Genomic DNA, 21,331 nt, shown 5'->3' with positions numbered 1-21,331 from the left:
GGTTTTCTTCTTCTTTGGCATTTTCTCATCACCAATGATTGCCTTGGTATTTCGAGTTCACCTCTTTTCCTTTGTCCCAAGACAAACCCTGACTTCTAGACATATTTTCCCATCTGTTTCTTGGGTGTTTCTAGACTGAGATTTCTTTTATCTTTCTTAGCTCCATTTGGTTCTTATGGATTCTTGAATGCCTTGCGTGCCAACTTACTTCAGTTGTGTATGAGGGACCTGCCAGTCTCTTCCATCCATGGGATTTTCCAGGCAAGAATACGGGAGTGGGTTGCCATTCCCTTCTCCAGGGCCTCTTCCTGACACGGGGATGGAACCTGCATCTCTTCTACATTGGTAGGCAAGTTCTTTACCACTAGCGCCAGCTGGGAAGCAGATTCTTGGGGAAGTTAAAATACTTATTGAAGAATTAGAAAGAAATTGCAATGTCAAGGTTTTTTTCCTTTCTCTCTTTTTAACATTGAAGTATAGTTGATTTACAATGGTGTGTTAGATTTATATGTGTAACACAGTGATTCAGTTATAAAAATACATAATACATACATATATTCTTTTTCAGAATCATTTCTATTATAGATTATTATAAGATATTCAATATAGTCCTCTGTGAAATACAGTAGGTGCTTTTTGTTTATCTCTTTTATATATAGTAGTATGTATCTGTTAATCCCAAACTCCTGATTTATCCCTACCCCTGCCACTCTTTCATTGTTCAGTAACCATAAGTTTGTTTTCTCTATGAGTCTGTTTCTATTTTGTAAATATCAATACTTTCATGTGTATATGTTTTTTCAGATTCCACATATAAGTGAGGTCATATGATACTCATTTTTCTCGGTTTGACTTACTTCACTTAGTATGGTGATCTCTAGGTGCATCATGTTGCTGCAAATGGCATTGCCTCATTCTTTTTCATGACCGAGTAATATTCCATTGCATATAAGCACATCTTCTTTGATGGGCATTTAGGTTGCTTCCATGTCTTGGTTATTGTAAATAGTGCTGCTATGAATAATGGGTGTATGTTATCTTTTCAAATTATAGTTTCCTCTGGATATATACCTAGGAATGGAATTTCAGGATCATATGGGAGCACTCTTCAGATTTTAAGGAACCTCTGTACTGTTATCAGTAGTGGCTGCACCAAATTACTTTTCTACTAAAAGTGTAGGAGGGTTCCCTTTTCTCCACCAAGAAGGAAGAAATTATCATTCTCTAAGGAAATGGCAACCCACTCCAGTATTCTTGCCTGAAAAATCCCATGGACGGAGGAACCTGGTAGATTACAGTCCGTGGGGTCCCAAAGAGTCAGACACGACTGAGTGACTTCACTTTCTTTCTTTCTTTCTACTCTTTTAAGATACACTCTGTACAATTCTTAGAGAATCACTGACTCAGATTAAAAAAGAAACAATGAAAATAAGATTAAAAATAGACAAAAATAGAAGGAAGTTTCAGCCCCCCAGCAGGATCGTAGGTACGAGTCTAGTCCGGACGCTCTTCTGTGAGACATGAGGCTGTCAGGACGCAGAGAGAATCCTCTGATCCACTCACTCGGAAGATGCTCCATTCTGATGCTGGACGCAGTTGTGTCCGTTTTGATTCTGGAAGCAGTCAAGTCCGTGGGTTCAGCGCCAGAGGGCTCTTGGACTTTACAGGAGAACACTGGGTACGTCTAATGCCTAACCTGTCCTAACAGGCTCTGGAGGAAATATCCTTTGTCCACATCTTCCCGGCACCCATCTCCCCTCTCCCTCCACACTCTCCCCAAGGTGGCTCCGTTCTCAGCAGGGACCTCCCGCGTGTGACTCCGCTCCGCAGCGCTTAGTCCCCTCCGGGCTCCTCTTTGAGGACGCAGCTGGCTCTGGGACACAAGAGTACAGAATGCCCTCACATGGTATCTTTAAAATCCCACAGTTCTCTTAGTCATCGTGGCTACTCCTTCCCGTGTCTCCTGTCATTAAACAGGTCCTACGCCCTCACTACCTGGGGCTCCCCTCCAGGGTGGGTGTGGGAGGGGACGCACAAACACTCAAAACCTTTGGTGACAGTTCATTTTCAGCTGCATATCAGCCAATTCACATGGCTTCAGATGTTAATGACCTTGACAGCTTACGCCTAACAAGAGGTAGGCTGATGAATGCAAAGGCTAGGAGACAACGTGAAGAACTAGGACCTTTCCCAGGATTCTGTCTGTTTCGTCTTTCCCTCTTTGTCTTCATATTTATCATCTAGTGACTGCAGCATGCCAGGGGCAAGTCTGGGCATCCTCCCTTCCCACAGAAACACCAGCACATCCTCCTTACAGCAGAATTCCAAACGATATGGGAAAATAAACCTCTCTTCCATTCTAGGAAGGTCTTAGGCTCACTTCTCAAGAATAGAGAATGGAAAGGAAAAATACTAACTTCACAAAGGAGAATCCTGGCAAATGCCACTTTAACCACAGGACCAAGGTTAACATCATCAGTGAAGTCATATGTCCATCACTTACTGATAGAATGTGACGAGAAAGGCACCTCACTTATGGTTTCCTTTTCAAAAACCTGTGACCCTAGTCTTTCATGAGTAAAATATAGGATAAAACCAATTTAGGCGACAATCTATAAGGTACCCAATAATTACTCCACAAAACTGTCATGGTCATGAAAAATAAAGATGAGAAAACTGTCACAGACCAGAGCAGACATGCCAACTAAATGCAATGTGGTACCCTGGGTTGGATCCTGAAGTAGGAAAAGGGTGTTAGTGGAAACACTGGGGACCTCTGTATAAAGCCTGTGGTTTAGTTAATAGTCATGCACAGTGTTAGATCCTTAGTCTTGACAAGTAATCATGGTGTGTGAGACGCAACATTGGAGGACACAAACAGACTCGCGGGTGACTCTGTACTGTGGAACTTTTCTATAAACTCCAAATCTGTAGTGGAGAATCAAAGCAAAATTTCCAAGAAACTGAAAAAGAAAGAAAAAACAAATTCTGTGTGCCGTTCTCTGAAGAATGAAGGAAGCGCTCCTAGAAGCTGCCCAGTGGACTTGCAAGCTTAGAGGTTACCTGGACGCTAGGACAGAATAAAGGAAGAAGAGGATACCATCTGCATGCTGATACTGCAGGGCGCCAGCCAACGGGGTTAAAGCATTCCCTACTGTCTCAGAGAAGAGCACTCTCTGTTAACAGGATTTTCTTGTTGTTAATAACTATATAGGAATAGTCGTGTGCATCAGTGAGAAAAACACAAAATTCCTGAGTCTGAACAGTCCCTCTGGCTGTTGGTTTTCCCCCGATCACCCCTGCTTGTTTTTCTGGATGGCCCCTGGGTTTCCAGACGAGCCCGTGTGAGACACTGAGCTTTGTGCAGATGGGGGCTCACTGGGCCCACTTGTGCCTGGACCCCAAACCCACCTGCTCTTGCTCAGTCACATGGGGCCTTTTCTTTCCTGCCATCACCACTCATTAGTTTCTGGGTCCTGCATTTTCTCTTGGACTTCCGTGTGTCTTTGCATCCTCACAAGGAGTGGGGAAGACTGTCTTCTGGAGTCAGAAAGGGGCCTTGGAGCACAGCTAGGCTTTAGTCCTACCATATGGTCACCAGAAGCAGCACGGGCTGGAGTGGAAGGCATGAGCTCCCCAGACCCAGCTGGGAAGGGCGGCTTGTGCAGCCAGCTTGTGGCAGACCGTGTGGCCTTGGTGGACCCCACACCCAATTCCTTCTTGTCTCAGTGCCCTCTGTGGACACGTCTCTCCTGTGTGCCCAGCTCAGGCGTCTCCCCTGAGTCCACTGCCTCTAGGTGCTCATCAGCGTCACTCCCCATCTGTCTTACCCCAGGAGCCCGGGATCTTCAATCTAGGCACAGTACTGAGAAGCCCAACTCCCCTCTCATTTGGCTGCATCTAGCGTCGTCTCTTGGAGAAGGAAATGGCAGCCCACTCCAGTGTTCTTGCCTGGAGAATCCCAGGGACGGGGGAGCCTGGTGGGCTGCCATCTATGGAGTCGGACACGACTGAAGCGACTTAGCAGCAGCACCCGCAGAGTCCTCTCTTGGTCCTGAAATCTTGTAGGAACTATGGTCAGGAAGATTCATTTCTTTTTTCTGCCTGTGAGCTCATTGTCCCCTGTGGCCATGGGCCTGAGCACGTAAAGTGAAGGTTGTGTGAGTGGGGGTAGGGATGTGGGTGAAAGCCCTCCACTAGGTCGTATGCATCCACTCCCCAAGCTGCTGTAACAAAGTCAGAGCAGAGTTTTCTTGTCTCAGTCCTGGAGGAGGGAAGTCCCAGATCTAAGTGTCAGTGGGGCCATGTGCTCTCAGGGGTGTGGGGGCGACTCTGTCCTTAGCTTGTCTATTTGTCGTTTAGTCGCCAAGTCCTGTTTGACTCTGTGACCGCTTGTCAGTCAGTTCGGTCACTCAGTCGTGTCAGACTCTTTGCGACCCCATGGACTGCCGCACACCAGTCTTTCCTGTCCATCACCATCTCCCAGAGCTTGCTCAAACTCGTGTCCATCGAGTCAGTGATGCCATCTCATCCTCTGCCGTCCCCTTCTCCTCCTGCGTTCAGTCTTTCCCAGCATCAGGGTCTTTTCCCCTCGCGGTTGCTGGCCATGCTGTCCATGCTGGCTGTTCGTTCGCAGCTCTAACACTTCCATCCCTGCCTCCTTGCATTGTTGCATGGTGTTCTCTCCCTGTATCTGTGTCTGCACATGGCCATCTTTTTACAAGGACTCTAGAGATGTTGAATTAGAAGTCCACCCTAACCAAGTGACTGCAATATGACTTCATCATAACTAACCAGCTCTGCAATGATCTTTCTTCCAAATGAGGCCACATGCTAAGTCACTTTCATCGTGTTTGATTCTTTGCAACCTTATGGACTGTAGCCCACCAGGCTCCTCTGTCCACGGGATTCTCCAGACAACAGTACTGAAGTGGGTTGCCCTGCCCTCCTCCGGGGGATCTTCCCAACCCAGGGATCAAACCTGTGTCTCTTATATCTCCTGCATTGGCAGGTGGGTTCTTTACCACTAGCCCCACCTGGGAAGCCAAACAAAGCCACATCTTCTGATAATCACTCGCTCCAGCAAAAGATGCGTGTTTCTGGAATCATAGCCAGGGAGGTGTCCTCCCTGGGGCCTGGGTCTCATTTCTAGTCAGCTGTTTTCAGGGCTTGATCTGCATGCATTTTCTCTTGCTTCTCTGTACTTTATTTTTGTTTGCTTTGGCCCCTCAGCCATCAAATTTATTTTCTCTGCCACACTTCTTTTTACAGAGCTTTTCTGTGGAATGTATTTTTACCAAGAACTGTAGCCCATTACTTGTTTGTGAGAAAAAAAATTGAGGTCTTTCTCCTCTTTCCTTAAAGTCTGGTGCCATTGATTATTTATGAACACATATATCTTTTAGAGAAGGGACATAGCTCATAAGTGTGGGGAACATGGATTTCTTTTCATCATAGCAAAAATAGAGAGCTGTGTAATTTAAAAACCATAAATAAATGATAGTTTCCTGATATTGTGGAGGGTAGAAAAGAGAAGGCTCTGTGTGTGTGTGTGTGTGTGTGTGTGTGTGTGTGTGTGAATTACCAAAAAATGAGCTATCCATTAGCTACAGGACTTTGAGAGAATGAAACAGTCATTTGCTTCCCATTCACCAATGTACATGAATTTGTGGTTTACATGGACAGTGAACTAACTGGAGTTACAGAGCTCAAAGCCATCCTTTCAGCAGGAGATGTAGGGGTGTGCACATATGTGAGGGGCTGGATTTTGAGGCTAGAGATGCTTCCATTTAAATGCACACCCGATACCTTCCTGGTCCAGATCTTTAGACTTCATACTGGGGGCCAGCTGTGAGGGCCCACCCTGCTTTGCAGGGCCGCTGGTGAGCTGCTGGTAAAACTGCGTCTGGTCTAGCTCAGAGTCTGGCACATCACAGGTAAGTCTTAATGTTTAGGTTTATTTTATCTACAAATAATATCTTTCTCTAGATCAGAATGAAGCCATTTTGATAATGGATGAACTGTGGTATAATTTTTATGACTTTCTATTCATGAAATATGTCCACTAACTTGGTTTACCAGGTATTATAATGCATGTTCTAGAACTTTTTCACTTCTTTCTGTTATTTGATAACAATTTGCATTTAATTTACACAAATCATGTTCATTGCTCTCTGACCTAAAATTTTGTTCATTCTTTAGCTAATTGAAAAGATGTCTTTTCCATGACATATGCCTTTCCTTTGGGACAAAGTGCATTTTTCCTTATAAGGACTGACTGGCATCCCCGGGAACGTCTACAGTAGCTCCATGGAGTGATTTACTTCTACCCAACATTCATTTTCCTTAGCCATATTTTAGCCTCCTCAGCCTATGACCTGAGGGCATAGAAAAACTAATAGGATGGAAGTAGGAACTCCATGCTTTCTACCTTAGTGCCCTTTGGAAGGCGGAAAACTTGAGTGACATGTACTCTTGTTTCTAACTGTGGTGGGCAGAATTCCAAACTGGTCCCAGGATCCCCACCCCCAGTGCCTCCACCTCATGCAATACCTTCCCTTAAGGGCAAACAAACCTGGGAAAAGGATGCAACGTCACTTCTGGGGACTTTGAGTTAATATGTGGTGAGTCTGACATAGTTAGTGAGTCTTCCAAAGGAAAGACTGAAGTGTGAGAACGTGAGGAGGGGGCAGATAACTGAGGTTTGGGACTACTCAGAGGTGTGAGCCTCTAGGAGCCAGCGAGAAAACAGGGACCTGAGTTGGGCCAACATCAGAATGAAGTTGGAAGAGTGTTCGGGACTCCAGATGAGAACCAAGCCTGGTTGATCTCTTGAGTCCATCTCTGGGCAGAGGATCCAGCTAAGCAGAGCCTGGGTTCCTGACCCACAGAGATGAGGAGACTGTGAGTAGTTTCCAACTCCATCTTCTACATTTATGATCATCTGTTACTCATCAAAGGAAAACTAGTACATCCAGCTACGTGAATAGGAACTGGGGGAGATCATAAACAATCTTGTTAGAACAAATCCAAAAGCACCTTCTCCTTCATAATTTTCTTTGACTTGCTTTAAACACTCATGGTTGGTAAACATGGTGTTTGGGTTCCAAGACCTGCTTTGGCTCCCGCTTTCCACTGTGAGGCTTAGATAGATTAATTAATCTTTTCTAAGGTCTTTAGTTGCATATTAAAATTCCCACTTCCATATAGTCTTCTCATAGGATTATTTTAAAGATTAAATAAAATCATACATGCAGGTACATGAGATGGTCAAGGGCAGGCTGTGCTGGTTTGGCTTGACTCATCTCTCCATGATTCGGTTTTCTAAAAGGATGTGTTTTAACCACTACTCACAGTGTGGTCTACAGAAAACCCTCATCCTCAACAGAATCATTACCTAACTTTTTAAATATTGATATTGAGTGTGCAAAAAGAAACTTTTACATATTGAGATATAGGGAAGACATTCTGGCTCATGCATGAGTTACTTGAATTTTATGCAACTGCAATAGCCTTTTGTGGATTATCGAATAGGCATTGTGCATCTGCTTTAATTATTAAAGGAATGGGCACATTGACCAGAAAGAAAGAACTGTGACTGTCTGTGTTGCTCAGCCTTGCTCGACTCTTTGTGACCCCATGGTCTGTAGCCCGCCAGGCTCGTCCGTCCATGGGGATTCTCCAGGCAAGAATGGAGTGGGTTGCCATGCCCTCCTCAAGGGTATCTTTCCAACCCAGGGGTCAAACCCAGGTCTCCTGCATTGCAAGTGTAACCTTTACCAAATGAGTCAGTGTCCATCTTAAAAATAAAGAGTAAATGCTCCCCTTAGTGGGGTACCATTGCTAGCCCTAGTGCTCCTTCCAAGATAAGACAGCCTTCCCAGGTACTAAAGCCATGCTGCTTTGCTGTGCACGGATGCGCTGATCGATGGGAAAGTTATGTGGGTGTGTTTTGTTTTGTTTTTTGAAACTTGGAGATATATATCCCTGGCTTATTTATCTGACAAGATGAAAAACTGTGCTGAAGACCATGTTTCTCTGGAGCAGCTTCTCCCAGTAATCTAGGAAAGGGCTGGTTCTTTATTTGGCATAAATAAAATGCTTTTCTCAATGTAGATTGTTTACTGATTATTTTCATTGACAAATGTCTTTGGAAATATAACAACATTTCACTATTCTCCATCAAGTACAGGGTTATTCTATTTGCAAAAGGATTGACTCACAATTTCTTACCACAATTTTTAGGAGTCTAGGTGAGAGTGAAATGTTCCCTTGGTATCTCTAGTTTTCATAAAGAGATGTCTAGTCTTTTCCCATTCTATTGTTTTCCTATATTTTTTTGCACTGATCACTGAGGAAGGCTTTCTTATCTCTCCTTGCTATTCTTTGGAACTCTGCATTCAAATGGGCAGATCTTTCCTTTTCTCCTCTGCTTTTCACTTCTCTTCTTTTCACAGCTATTTAAAAGGCCTCTTCAGACAGCCATTTTGCTTTTTTGCATTTCTTTTTCTTGGGGAGGGTCTTGATCCCTGTCTCCTGTACAATGTCACGAACCTCCGTCCATAGTCCATCAGGCACTCTGTCTATCAGATCTAGTCCCTTAAATCTATTTCTTACTCCCATTATATAATCATTATGGATTTGATTTAGGTCATACCTGAATGGTCTAGTGGTTTTCCCTACATTCTTCAATTTAAGTCTGAATTTGGCAATAAGGAGTTCATGACATGAGCCACAATCAGCTCCTGGCCTTGTTTTTACTAAATGTATAGAGTTTCTCCCTCTTTGGCTGCAAAGAATAAAATCAATCTGATTTTGGTGTTGATCATCTGGTGATGTCCATGTGTAGAGTCTTCTTCTGTATTGTTAGAAGAGGGTGTTTCCTATGACCAGTGGATTCTCTTGGCAGAACTCTATTAGCTTTTGCCCTGCTTCATTTTGTACTCCAAGGCCAAATTTGCCTGTTACTCCAGGTGTTTCTTGACTTCCTACTTTTGCATTCCAGTCCCCTATAATGAAAAGGACATCTTTTTTAGGTGTTAATTCTAGAAGGTCTTGTAGGTTTTCGTAGAACTGTTCAACTTCAGCTTCTTCAGCATTATTGATCAGGGCATAGACTTGGATTACTGTGACATTGAATGGTTTGCCTTGGAAACAAACAGAGATCATTCTGTCATTTTTGAGACTGCATCCAAGTAACTCATTTAATACTCTTGTTGACTATGATGGCTATCCCATTTCTTCTAAGGGATTCTTGACCACAGGAGTAGATATAATGGTCATCTGAGTTAAATTCACCCATTCCAGTCCATTTTAGTTCACTGATTCTTAAAATGTCGACGTTCATTCTTGCCATCCCCTGTTTGATCACTTCCAATTTGCCTTGATTCATGGACCTAACATTCCAGGTTCCTATGCAGTATTGCTCTTTATACAATAAAAGAAAGAAATAGTATGGACCTAACAGAAGCAGAAGATATTAAGAAGAGGTGGCAAGAATACACAGAGGAACTGTACAAAAAAGATATTCATGACCCAGATAATCATGGTGGTGTGATCACTCACCTAGAGCCAGACATCCTGGAATGTGAAGTCAAGTGGGCCTTAGGAAACATCACTACGAACATTGCTAGTGGAGGTGATAGAATTTCAGTTGAGCTATTTCAATCCTAAAAGATGATGCTGTGAAAGTGCTGCACTCAATATGCCAGCAAATTTGGAAAACGCAGCAGTGGCCACAGGACTGGAAAAGGTCCTGTGAAAAGGTCAGTTTTCATTCCAATCCCTAAGAAAGGCAATGCCAAATCATGCTCAAACTACTGCACAATTGCACTCATCTCACACGCTAGTAAAGTAATGCCCAAAATTATCCAAGCCAGGCTTCAATAGTATGTGAGCCATGAACTTCCAGATGTTCAAGCTGGTTTTAGAAACGGCAGAGGAAACAGAGATCAAATTGCCAACATCTGCTGGATCATCGGAAAAGCAAGAGAGTTCCTGAAAACACTTATTTCTGCTTTATTGACTATGCCAAAGCCTTTGACTGTGTGGATCACAAGAAACTGTGGAAAATTCTGAAAGAGATGGAAATACCAGACCACCTGACCTGCCTCCTGAGAAACCTGTATACAGGTCAGGAAGCAACAGTTAGAATTGTCTCCAAATAGGAAAAGGAGTACATCAAGGCTGTATATTCTCACCTTGCTTATTTAACTTCTATGCAGAGTACATTGTTAGAAATGCTGGGCTGGATGAAACACAAGCTGCAATCAAGACTGCTGGGAGAAATATCAATAATCTCAGATATGCAGGTGACACCACCCTTATGGCAGAAAGTGAAGAAGAACTAAAGAGCCTCTTTGATGAAAGTGAAAGAGGAGAGTGAAAAAATTGGCTTAAAACTCAACATTCAGAAAACTAAGATCATGGCATCCAGTCCCATCACTTCATGGCAAATAGATGGGGAAACAGTGGAAACAGTGGGTGACTTTATTTTTGGGTGCTCCAACATCACTGCAGATGGTAACTGCAGCCATGAAATTAAAATATATTTGCTCCTTGGAAGAAAAACTATGACCAACCTAGACAGCACATTAAAAAGCAGAGAAATTACTTTGCTAACAAAGGTCTGTCTAGTCAAGGCTATGGTTTTTCCAGTAGTCATGTATGGATGTGAGAGTTGGACTATAAAAAAAGCTGAGTGCCGAAGAATTGATGCTTTTGAACTGTGGTGTTGGAGAAGACTCTTGAGAATCCCTTGGACTGCAAGGAGATCTAACAAGTCCATCCTGAAGGAAATCAGTCCTGAATATTCATTGGAAGGACTGATGATGAAGCTGAAACTCCAATTCTTTGGCCACCTGATGTGAAGAACTGACTCACTGGAAAAAACCCTGATACTGGGAAAGATTGAAGGCAGGAAGAGAAGGGGATGACAGAGAATGAGATGGTTGGATGGCATCACTGACTCAATGGACATGAGTTTGAGTGAACTCTGAAAGTTGGTGATGGACAGGGAGGGCTGCATGCTGTAGTTCATGGGGTTGCAAAGAGTCGGACCCAACTGAGTGACTGAATTGAACTGAACTGAATGTGAGGATGAGAAAGTCAATTCCTACACAGGCTGATGAGAAGCCTTGGGTCCCTGGGGAGGAGAGAGGTGTCTGGGGCTCTCAAGGAGGAAATAGGGTTCAGGAATTGTCAAGGAGGAAAAAAGGACAAACTTTTTTTTTTTCCTCTACATTCCTTATTCTTAGTTTCATAAAATGTTTTTTTCCACAGTTTGTTGTGATCCACACAGTCAAAAGCTTTGGCATAGTCAATAAAGCAGAAGTAGATTTTTTTTCTGAAGCTCTCTTGCTTTTTGATTATCCAATGGATGTTGGCAACTTCATCTCTGTTTCCTCTGCCTTTTCTAATCCACTTTGAACATCTGGAAGTTCACAGTTCATGTACGGGGCTTCCCTTGTGGCTCAGCTGGTAAAGAATCCACCTGCAATGTGGGAGACCTGGGTTCAGTCCCTGGTTTAAGAAGATCCCCTGCGGAAGGGAAAGGCTACCCACTCCAGGTCTGGCCTGGAAAAATCCATGGCCTGTATAGTCCATGGGGTCGCAAAGAGTTGGACATGACTGAGCCACTTTCACTTCAATCTTGTTATCTTAAAATGTAAATTGTGGGATTGGGTCTGGTAAGATCTTTACAAACTTGTGACATTCCTTTGATTTATTGTGATAACTAATTTTAAAAAAAGTATATAACTCCCTTGCGTAGACTAGCGAGGGGGGCACTCTCTGTTCCATTCTGCTGTCTATGTCAGAAGCTTTCCTTGTCCCTTTTCTTGCTTTAATAAAACTCCACTACACAAAAGCTCTTGAGTGATCAAGCCTGGTCCCTGGTCCTGAAGCTAAATCTTCTTCTGAGATCACAAATCCTACATCATTCACCGTAAGCTATCAAGGGTCAGCTGTGTTCTTACCTCAAGGTATCTCACTGGGATGAAGCCAAGGTGTCAGCCACGCTGGCCTCTTACCTGCAACACCAAAGTCTCTTTCAGGTTCATGCAGGTTGTGACAGAATTCAGCTCCTTGCAACTGGAGGACTGAGGTTTACATAACAGGTAAAGAAAATAGAGAGCAAAACAAGCCCTTCACCAGAGTTGGAGAACCAGTATCTTAAAGGTCTGCATGATTTCTCACATTTATAAAATTATATGAATCTAAGATTCTTTTTATCTGTCAATTCATATTTTTATATTTCCATCTGACTCCTCTCCCCTCTACCCCCTAAGAAGAGATTTGGAAATGGTATACTTTACATATTTTGTCTCGTCTCATCCATGGATGGGCTTATTTTAGGTTCTCAGAGCCTGGAACATGGTACCAGGCTGGTACCTCTGTTCTTGGGGAAGTTTGTGCATTTGAACAACCTGAAAATGCAAGATTTCAGTTGAAAACACTTATGTCTAAATTAGACACTTGAAGTTCAACATAAAGGTGATTATGATCAATTCATGGAAAAGTCTAACAGTGTGGTACATTTGACATAAGAAATCACTTGATGCTTCAGAAATTATTAGTACTAATGAATACCTCTGGAAGGGAAAAAAAAATCCTGCTTTGATGGCTTTTATATTTGAGACTCAAAAGCGGATTTGCACTTCTTAAGAGATATTCAGAAATGAGCCAGATATTATTCTTTGAAATGAGTAATTGGTCATTAGCTGATGATATCACTTGGCTTTATTTTGTAGACAATGAAGATCTCCAACACTGTAGAAGGTCAAATTGCCAAGAGCAAGTAAACAAGTGGCGTAGCTGGGCCCAGGTCAGAGGCCCATTTGGAAATGTTCTCTGACCTACACACTCTATCTGAGTCGTTGCAGGAAAAACTCTTACCTAAAATTGGATTCCGTTAGCCGCCTCTGTGCCTAGCGTATATTATCAGCACGACCATGAGCCTGATAACCACAGCATTGCTTGGGGAGCAAGATCAGGCCCCTTAAATGCTAAATTAAACATTAGAACAACTAGCAAAGGAGCATATTGCTTTACATTTATTTTTCAGAGTCTCCCTAAAAGTAGGAAGATATGCACATCTTCCTGTTACCTAGCCGAGGTCTCTGGCAGCTAAAACCTCAGAAAAGAAATGAAGCCATTTGACAGATGTTTCTCTAAACATCCTTAGCAAACATAGAAATAACATGTTACTATTATGTTTGTTCACCTCTCTGAAATTCTATTTAAATAATTTTTGTAGCTATTCTATTTCCCCTAACTCTTTGGAGATTTTAAAAACTAAGGGAGGTTGAAAGACTAGCACTGAGAAGGCAGAAGCTGCCTATAGCCACCCAGCCCTTATCCCAAGGGGCTGCAAGAAGACTCTGAGGGAGTGCTCCCCAGGTCTAAGGGAAAAACTGATCAGAAGCTCCAGGAAAGCCTATAAGAAGAGGGTAACTGTGATAAGGGGGAAACACAGAAACCCAGCTCTTGTATCTTTCCCTGGTTTACTTATTAACGCTGGAGAGGGAGGGAAGTCCAGGAGGAATGTGAAACCAGCCTGGAAGACACCAGAACAGAAGAATTACCGTCTTCAGGAAATGGGACCTCTGGCAAGAGCACATCCTGGACGCCATTCTCTCCAGGGGAAGGCATGCAGTCAGCGCCGATACTGGCTCGAGAAACATTCTTCACCATTACTGTTGCCTTACTTGAGTTCATGTCTCCTTTTAAGTTACTGGTAGAGTAAAATTTGACAGGAATTGGAGACACTATGGCTGATCTTCAACCAGTGAATGTGGAGGGATAAAAGTCTTTTAAAAATCCAAACCTGAAACAAAAGAAAAAACAGCGTTGACCTATCATTTATGATGTGGCTGTGGGCTGGTCATTATAGCTTTTAATAGGTTATTAATTAAGTCTAAATGGCAAACAGCAGGTATTAAAATGCATATCTAAGTGGGAAATTGTGCTATTTGTCTGTTTCAATGACAATACAGGAAAGCCCCAAGAGCCTAGGAATGATTACTACATTAATGCAGTTTATCAAAAGCCACGAGAAACATTGCACTTGCTTTTCTGATAATTCAAAGGACATTGGCACTTCAGTTGATATTAATTGGCCTGAACTGACCCAGTGTATCTGGTTACCCACAAACTATTGTGCTATTCTTCAAGTGGATCTATTTTACCATATGGACCATTGTGTAAGTAGTATTCTAGAATAGTGACAATCTGTGTTTCTGAAATGATATTATATTAAGTATAGTTGTCTGTCAAAATAGCAACAAATCCAGCTGTCTGCTGAAACAGAGCATCCTCTTTTAAAATAAGCAAAATCACAAAAGGAAAGAAGGATAGACTTTCTGCATGATTAGAACAGAGGATATAAACTTTAAGCCAAAACTGAGAGGTAAAATTGTAAGGCATGTGTTTATTTACAAAACTGAGCACTCTGTTGGCATAAGCAATGATATGAATGCAAGAATGGTCCCTCTATGGCCTTAAAAGTTATACTCTGTTATTAACAGTGAAAGAGATTGAGACAGAGAAAGCCTGAGTGAGAATGAGAGAGGAAAATTGGAAAACCCTAAAAATGCCTCGGGGATTTCACACAAACTAGGGCTATCAGGAGGGCCTTTCCAGGTAATGATTTTTACAATAGAAAATGTTTAGTTTAAGAGTATGGATGTTATTCTGAGAGCAGATGTTACTGTTTATCTTTGCTCTACTATCACAAGGTTTCAGAATCCTCTCTTGCAAAATACTAAGTGGGTTTTAATTATACCTGGTGATGAGCATTGTAACCCCACCTCTTCATAGAACACTTATCCAACCACCTGCCAATGAAGACAGTCAGCTCTCCTGGTAGTTTTAAGGGCAGGACCACACTGCCCATCTCAGGAAGAAAGAGGGGAAGGGCAGGGAGGGGTCCCTTCTGAGTGCCTGTAGGTACCTGTACTGACATCTCTCATGCCCTCAACACATTAAATGCCCACGGCATGGCATGGGCGCATGTCACAGGACCTGGCCACAGGAGCCATCCCCTGCCTGCGTGGTCATGGCGCCAAAATCAAGGTCAGGATGGTGAGGAAATTGAAAGGCAAAGTATCAGTGGTAAGTTGCAAACTCACCCAGCGCTGTAGAAAATAGGTCGGCGGGAAAGACTGCAGATGTTAGCAGGTGTCAATTTTGTAGTGATTTGTAGAGTTGAACTTTCTCAGGGGAAGAGAGAGCTTTAGATTCTGAATTCTCAAAGTGGTGTAAGAAACAAAGATAAAAGAAAGAAGAAAATAAAAACTGGCCACTGAGTTGGGGAGTGAAGAGAATCAGAGGAGCCAGGGAGAAAATCAGAGCTGATGAGCTTGAGGAACGAGGGCCAGCTAAGGCCTCAGAGAGAAGGGTCTGAGACATGTTCCTGCAGACCTGGACACTGATGTGGAGCCCAGTGGGGGGACGGCAGGTTCGAGGCAGGCCCTCAGGGATGACGAGAACCAGTACAACTGAGGACTGACTGTGTGCCAGCTATGATTCTAAAGGCTTTCCATCCACTGATTCATCTCATCTTGAGACGCCCCTCTAACTTGGGTTCCCTTAGAGATGGTAGGCTGATGCTGAGACAGGTCACTGCAGGGAAAACAGTTAGTCCCCTAAATATGAATGAGTTCCATTCCGAGAGCGTGTTCATTAACTCCAATTTGTTGAATTCCAACAAAATTTCCCAAGGTACCTAACAAACACAACTGGCTATATAGGACTGTACCATATAAGTTTATAACACTTTTCACACAAATTATACATAAAAACAAACACCGAAAATAAGGAAAACAGTTTTAATCTTACAGGACAATACCTTGAAATGTGCTAGAGTGCAGTACTTGTTGCATCACCCATGGTCTTACGCTTCCTTCTGGACATGCAGGGCTTGGAATAAAGCTATTGTACTATTGTCCTATATATCCGGAGAAGGCAATGGCACCCCGCTCCAGTACTCCTGCCTGGAAAATCCCATGGACGGAGGAGCCTGGTAGGCTGCAGTCCATGGGGTCGTGAAGAGTTGGACATGACTGAGCGACTTCACTTTCACTTTTCACTTTTATGCATTGGAGAAGGAAATGGCAACCCACTCCAGTGTTCTTGCCTGGAGAATCCCAGGGATGGGGCCGCACAGAGTCGGACACGACTGAAGTGACTTAGCAGCAGCAGCAGTAGCAGTCCTGTATATCACACCATACAGGGAAGTACACAAAACACAACCGTGTTGGAGGATGCAGACGTGACAGTGTACACCAGAGATGGGAACTAACTTACCTGACTGGACACGCAAATGCACGTTCTCATCTTTGAAAGTTCTAAACTCAAAGGGGACTTACTGTAGCCACTTCAATAAATACTCTTAGGGAAAAAATGAATAGACACATGAAAACAAATGAAATTGGACCTGCATCTTATAACATTCACAAAATTTACCTCAAAATGGATTGAAGACTTAAATGCAAGACCTAAAAACACACATTTTTCTAGAAGGAAAGGCTGGGGAAAACTCCCTGATAGGAACGCTGGGCCTGTGACTTCACCCTCTTCACAGGCCTGGGTTGAATTCACATCCCTACTTACTGTCTCCAGCCCTCCTTCTCACCAAGATTCTGGCTTTGTGGGCTCAGCCTCCTGTGAAACAGGATGTTTAATCTTGCCTGGTCCCAGAGTAGGCTGCCTCCCTTTCCTGTGACCTCGGTTTCTCTTCTGCTTTCTCTTCCTTTCTCACCCTGGGCTCCTCCCGGAGCCCTGCTGGGGTAAGTTCTTTCCCTTCTCTTTGCCAACTAATGATTGCCTTCCTTTGTCATCGACCAGCTCAGTGGGCTGGAGTTGAAAGCTTCTTCCATGGTTTCTAAGTTACTGATGTTCTCATTGAGCTGAGGTCTGGGTCTCTTTTGGTGACAGAGAAGGGAGCTGCTATAATAGAAAGTGTCCTCACAAATGTGCGCTGAAAGTCTCTCTCCTTGTCCACAGCTTGTGGCCCCAAAGAGCTGGCCTGCTCTCAGCTGCAGGCCCAGCTACAGAGAATTTAACAATGCTATCACTGGAAGAATCACTAGAGATGCATAACAGTAGTTAAGAGAAAATGCTCTCTCTAAAGAGAGCGTGTGCCCTGCCCATGGTGCACAGGAGATCCGTAGCAGATCTTCAGCCAGAATTCACACGTTGTCAGCTCCCAGTGGCTGGGGTCTTTGCCACTGCACCAACCTCATCCTCAGGGGAGGCCCCAGGTGTCTAAGGAACCCCAACCAATCCACACCCAGTGTCCCTGGAAAGACAGGGCCCAGGACAGGGCCCTGAGTGAGGGCACAGGGTCACACTGGGAGCATACGTGTCATGAAAAACCAGCTAGGCTAGGTAGAGAAGTGCGGAAGAGCCCGGATAATGAGAGAATGTGGGTAAGTAGGATGGGTTCATCTGGGATTAAACCATGCACATGCTAGGCTTGAGGTGAGCCCTGACCTGTGTCCCTGGGCAGCAATGGAGACTTCACAAGCTGCATTGATCACATATGGTCCTGTCTCGGGAACAGTCCTAGCTTGAAGGGATCAAGAGTAGGATTGCAGTGACCAAGTGATTCACTGGAGCATCGGAACTGCCTCTCAGCTGCAAGGGCTCCAGGGCACCATGGGGATGAGAGAAGATCGGGTGGCAGAGATCTAGAAAGGATATTTGATACACCTCCAAGATACAAGGCTGGACTCAGAAGTGGTGGCTTCGGAGCCTAACAGGAGAAATCTGGAGTTGCTCCAGGCAAATGCCTCTGGAAAAGTGAAGTCAAGCCCATCCATTGTCAAGGCCTTCTTCTGTGTGGGCTGTTCTCTCTAGATCACAACCGGCTCCTCCATTATTCCTGCCACTCTTGCAGCTTCTGTTTCAGGAAAACAGTGTCAGAATGTGGTGATAGAAATTTCTCCCCTGCCACCACGCCCCACCAGAAGCAATGAAAAGCCACCCCCTGCTGTCTCCCAGAGAGGGTTGGGGGTTCTTTTCTCTTCCCAATTAATGACCCAACCATCATACCTGCACTCACAAATAGCTGTCATGACCTCATCTTTCTTTTCTTTTGTTTCATGTAATCAACAGTAATGGAAAATCACAGATGCAAAAATCAAGTGCTGACCAGGCCAGAGTGAAAAGGCTTTTATTCCATCTCTTCAAGTGCACGCTTCACTGTGCTGCTGAATGTTGCAGCAGCATCTCCTTGGTGACAGGGAGAGGACAAAGCTGCTTTGTGATCTTTAAATCTGTTTTGCAAGACCTGTGACCAGAACTGGGTAATCACCCACCATGCATAATCAGAGTTGTAGCTGGTGCAGGGAAAGCACCAAATTATAGGACATCAGACGGCTCGAATGTGGGCTTGAGGGGCCAGTAAATAAGCAGAATCTCAGATAGATGCTTCTTGTAAAATCTTATGCTTCAAAAATGCAACCCCTTTCAGTATCATAAAGCTTTATTGATTGCTTGTGGTTTTGAAAACTTGTATGTGTGAGCGAATATTTTTACATGTTATTTGAGTCTCGCAGAAAGGGATGCGATGATTATGATCCTACAATCATTGCTATTTTCTAGATGAAAAAGAGTTTCAGGCAGATTAAATGTCTACCCATCTAAGGTTCATGCTGGGATTGGAAGGATACCTAAAGTAAGTTGTAGGAATATAGGGAGGCTCAGGCAGGTCCACACTGCTAGGTGACTGGCACAAACTCTCTCTGCACTGTGTGGGTCCATCTTGCTTAAATGCCGCGGAGTACACCATGAACTATGGACTGGAGAAAACCAGGGTTTGGGAAGGAGTGTGCTCCCAGGCATAGGAGAACCCCTTCACCCATATTCCAACTTTAACGTAAGAATTAAGTCCCGGTTCTCAAAGAGTGCACTCCTGCTGTTTTTATTTTAAGAATCCTGAAATGAAAGAGACCAAATAAGATGAACGGCTTTGAAAAAAATTAGCTGAAAGAGTATATATGTGGCTTTTTTATTGAGAAAATAGCCAATTGCTTTTTTAAGTCCCCAGAAAAGATTCTTAAGCACAACATCAAGAGCTTTTGAAACGTCTCTTATGTTTTTTGAAGATACTTACTGTACTCAGTTTTGTTATCAGAGACCAACATTCTGATGCTTGGTTAATTTACACCTGTACAGAAACAACTGTCCGTGGTAAATTGTGTGCTTTTTTTCAATAAAAAAGCATTCAGCTTTTATTGAAGGCTTTTGTAAGAAACATCCATTTGATAGATTGAAAACATGTAGTAGCTGAAAATATTGCCTTCAGATTCCAAAATCCTCTATGTGGCTACTCAAGGGATATAATTTTCATAAATCTGTATACACAAAAGATCACCTCTAAACACTGCTCTGGCTTCTCTGCAGTCAAACATAACATAAAACACAAGTAACTCGGGTGAAATCATTATTTGTTGTTGATTGATGTCCTGACATCAGACACTTGTGCATGTGATGTGCTGAGCCCTCCACAAGGTACATGTCCTCACCTGAAGGTACTGCTAATATTTCCAACTCAGAATATCTAAAAGAAGAAGTTGGCATCCTTTTTAGTAGTAACATGCAATATTATTTAGTGTCACAAAATGTTCCAGAACTGACAAAAACAGGAAACTTTAATCCATGTAGAGCAGATAAAGAAGCAGAGAACCCAAACAGCTAACGATGAGGTGTTCCAGGACACCTGGGTAGGTCTAGGTATGATGGGTGATGGGAGGACGGGGTATCCCCATAAGCCAGAGAGGTCCAGCAGCAGGATCCAGCTGCCCTGCGGTAGCCTAGCTGTGGAGAGGAGGCGAGGCTACTGCAGAGGTGTGCCAGGCGCTTTAAGGACGGAAGTGCCTCTAAGCTTCACAGTCTCCTTTCGGGCGCCCATCACTGAATGTAATTTACAGATGCAGAAAGCATTCAGAAAATTATTTTTGTTGTTTCAAAACTTACCCATGCATGGATAACGGAAACAAAAGCAAAACCCCTTGCAAAATCAAATGAAAGTCTTCTTGATCCAAAGATCATGCTCTCCACATTTATAATCTTGTGTTAAATGAAGAACTATAGTATTGTGGTTGAGGTGATCGCAAAAGAAAAAAAAAAAAAAAAAGACTGTATTCTATATTTACCATTGTTCAAAGTAATATAGAAGGCTGTCTCTAAGGGCCCCATAAAATTTGAGCCATATTAACTTTTACCTCATTTAGTACCTTTCTTACTCACTTAGGTAATTGCAAATGATGCTACATAGGGCTAGCTGATTCTTTTTTTTTTCTCCCTGGAATGACTTCCATCAGAAAAACTTTTCTCCTCTAATGAAAACAAAAGAAGCTTGAGGGAAAAGAGCTATAACTGTATTTCTTTGTCATCTTTTCTGACACCAATGTAGGTTTTTCAAAATATGGATTTCAAAATTCAAATGCCATGATATTGGTAACAAATGCTAGAGGAGTTGACACTGTTTGGGGATAAAAATAATTAATGACTCTATAACTTTGTTTCAAGTGTATTAATTATTAGGGAGGTAGTGAAATGTTATAGGTGGTGGTAATGTCTAATGATGATACAAAAATGATAAATTTTACTGTAAAATTCCCTGTGGGATTAATTTTTTCAGAAGATTGTTTATGACTTTAATTTACCATCTGCATCTTTCTCTGCATAGTTATGAATATGTATGCAAATAGCTTGTGATTTTGCAGCCAGGCATACTGAATTTTGGCATCTGCCATGTATTAGATCTGTGCACCTGATCATGATCCCCTGCCTGTCAGGAGAATCACTATGAAAGCTAGGTAACAGAAGCAATGTATCCACAAGATTTCTTAACATGTAGGAAAACTGCCACTATTAGAGAAGCAGATTGAGATATTGGGACTTTCTCTTTAAAAAGAAACTCCTGAGTCACTTTACAAAGCAAATAATTGTACACATATATTCTATGTTTAGAGTTTGATTTCATTGGATTTTCATGTTATTTACTTGTTAGGTTGGAGGTTAGGCATAAGCCAAGAGGAGTGGCCTACCCGAAAAAAGATTCAAGCAGATGTCTAAGCCTCATCCCAGACATGCCCCAGTGAAGCCCAGGAGAGTTCACAGATATGCTACAAAATAACCAGAGACTTTTCCAACTCCAGGATATGTACCCTAGATGCACAGATGTGTCCTCAAGTGACCACAGGCAGCCAGGCACCTGTTAAGGGTTCGTAAATATTCTACACATACATAGGTCTGATTATAACAGTCTGAATTATGGTAAAGGCATGCGCAATAGAGCTTGTTGTTATATAACTTGCAACTG

At 43.0% G+C, this 21,331-nt stretch overlaps 1 pseudogene; it reads right to left on the bottom strand.

The window, feature by feature from the left end:
* LOC122674661 overlaps positions 1–21,331 on the bottom strand; it is a 172,766-nt pseudogene that overhangs the window by 26,152 nt on the left and 125,283 nt on the right.

Source organism: Cervus elaphus, chromosome 18 (assembly GCF_910594005.1).
Source record: "Cervus elaphus chromosome 18, mCerEla1.1, whole genome shotgun sequence".
Classification (NCBI taxonomy): domain Eukaryota; kingdom Metazoa; phylum Chordata; class Mammalia; order Artiodactyla; family Cervidae; genus Cervus; species Cervus elaphus.
The sequence above is the reverse complement of the archived record's forward strand: the minus strand, read 5'-3'. Positions and strand labels throughout refer to the sequence as shown.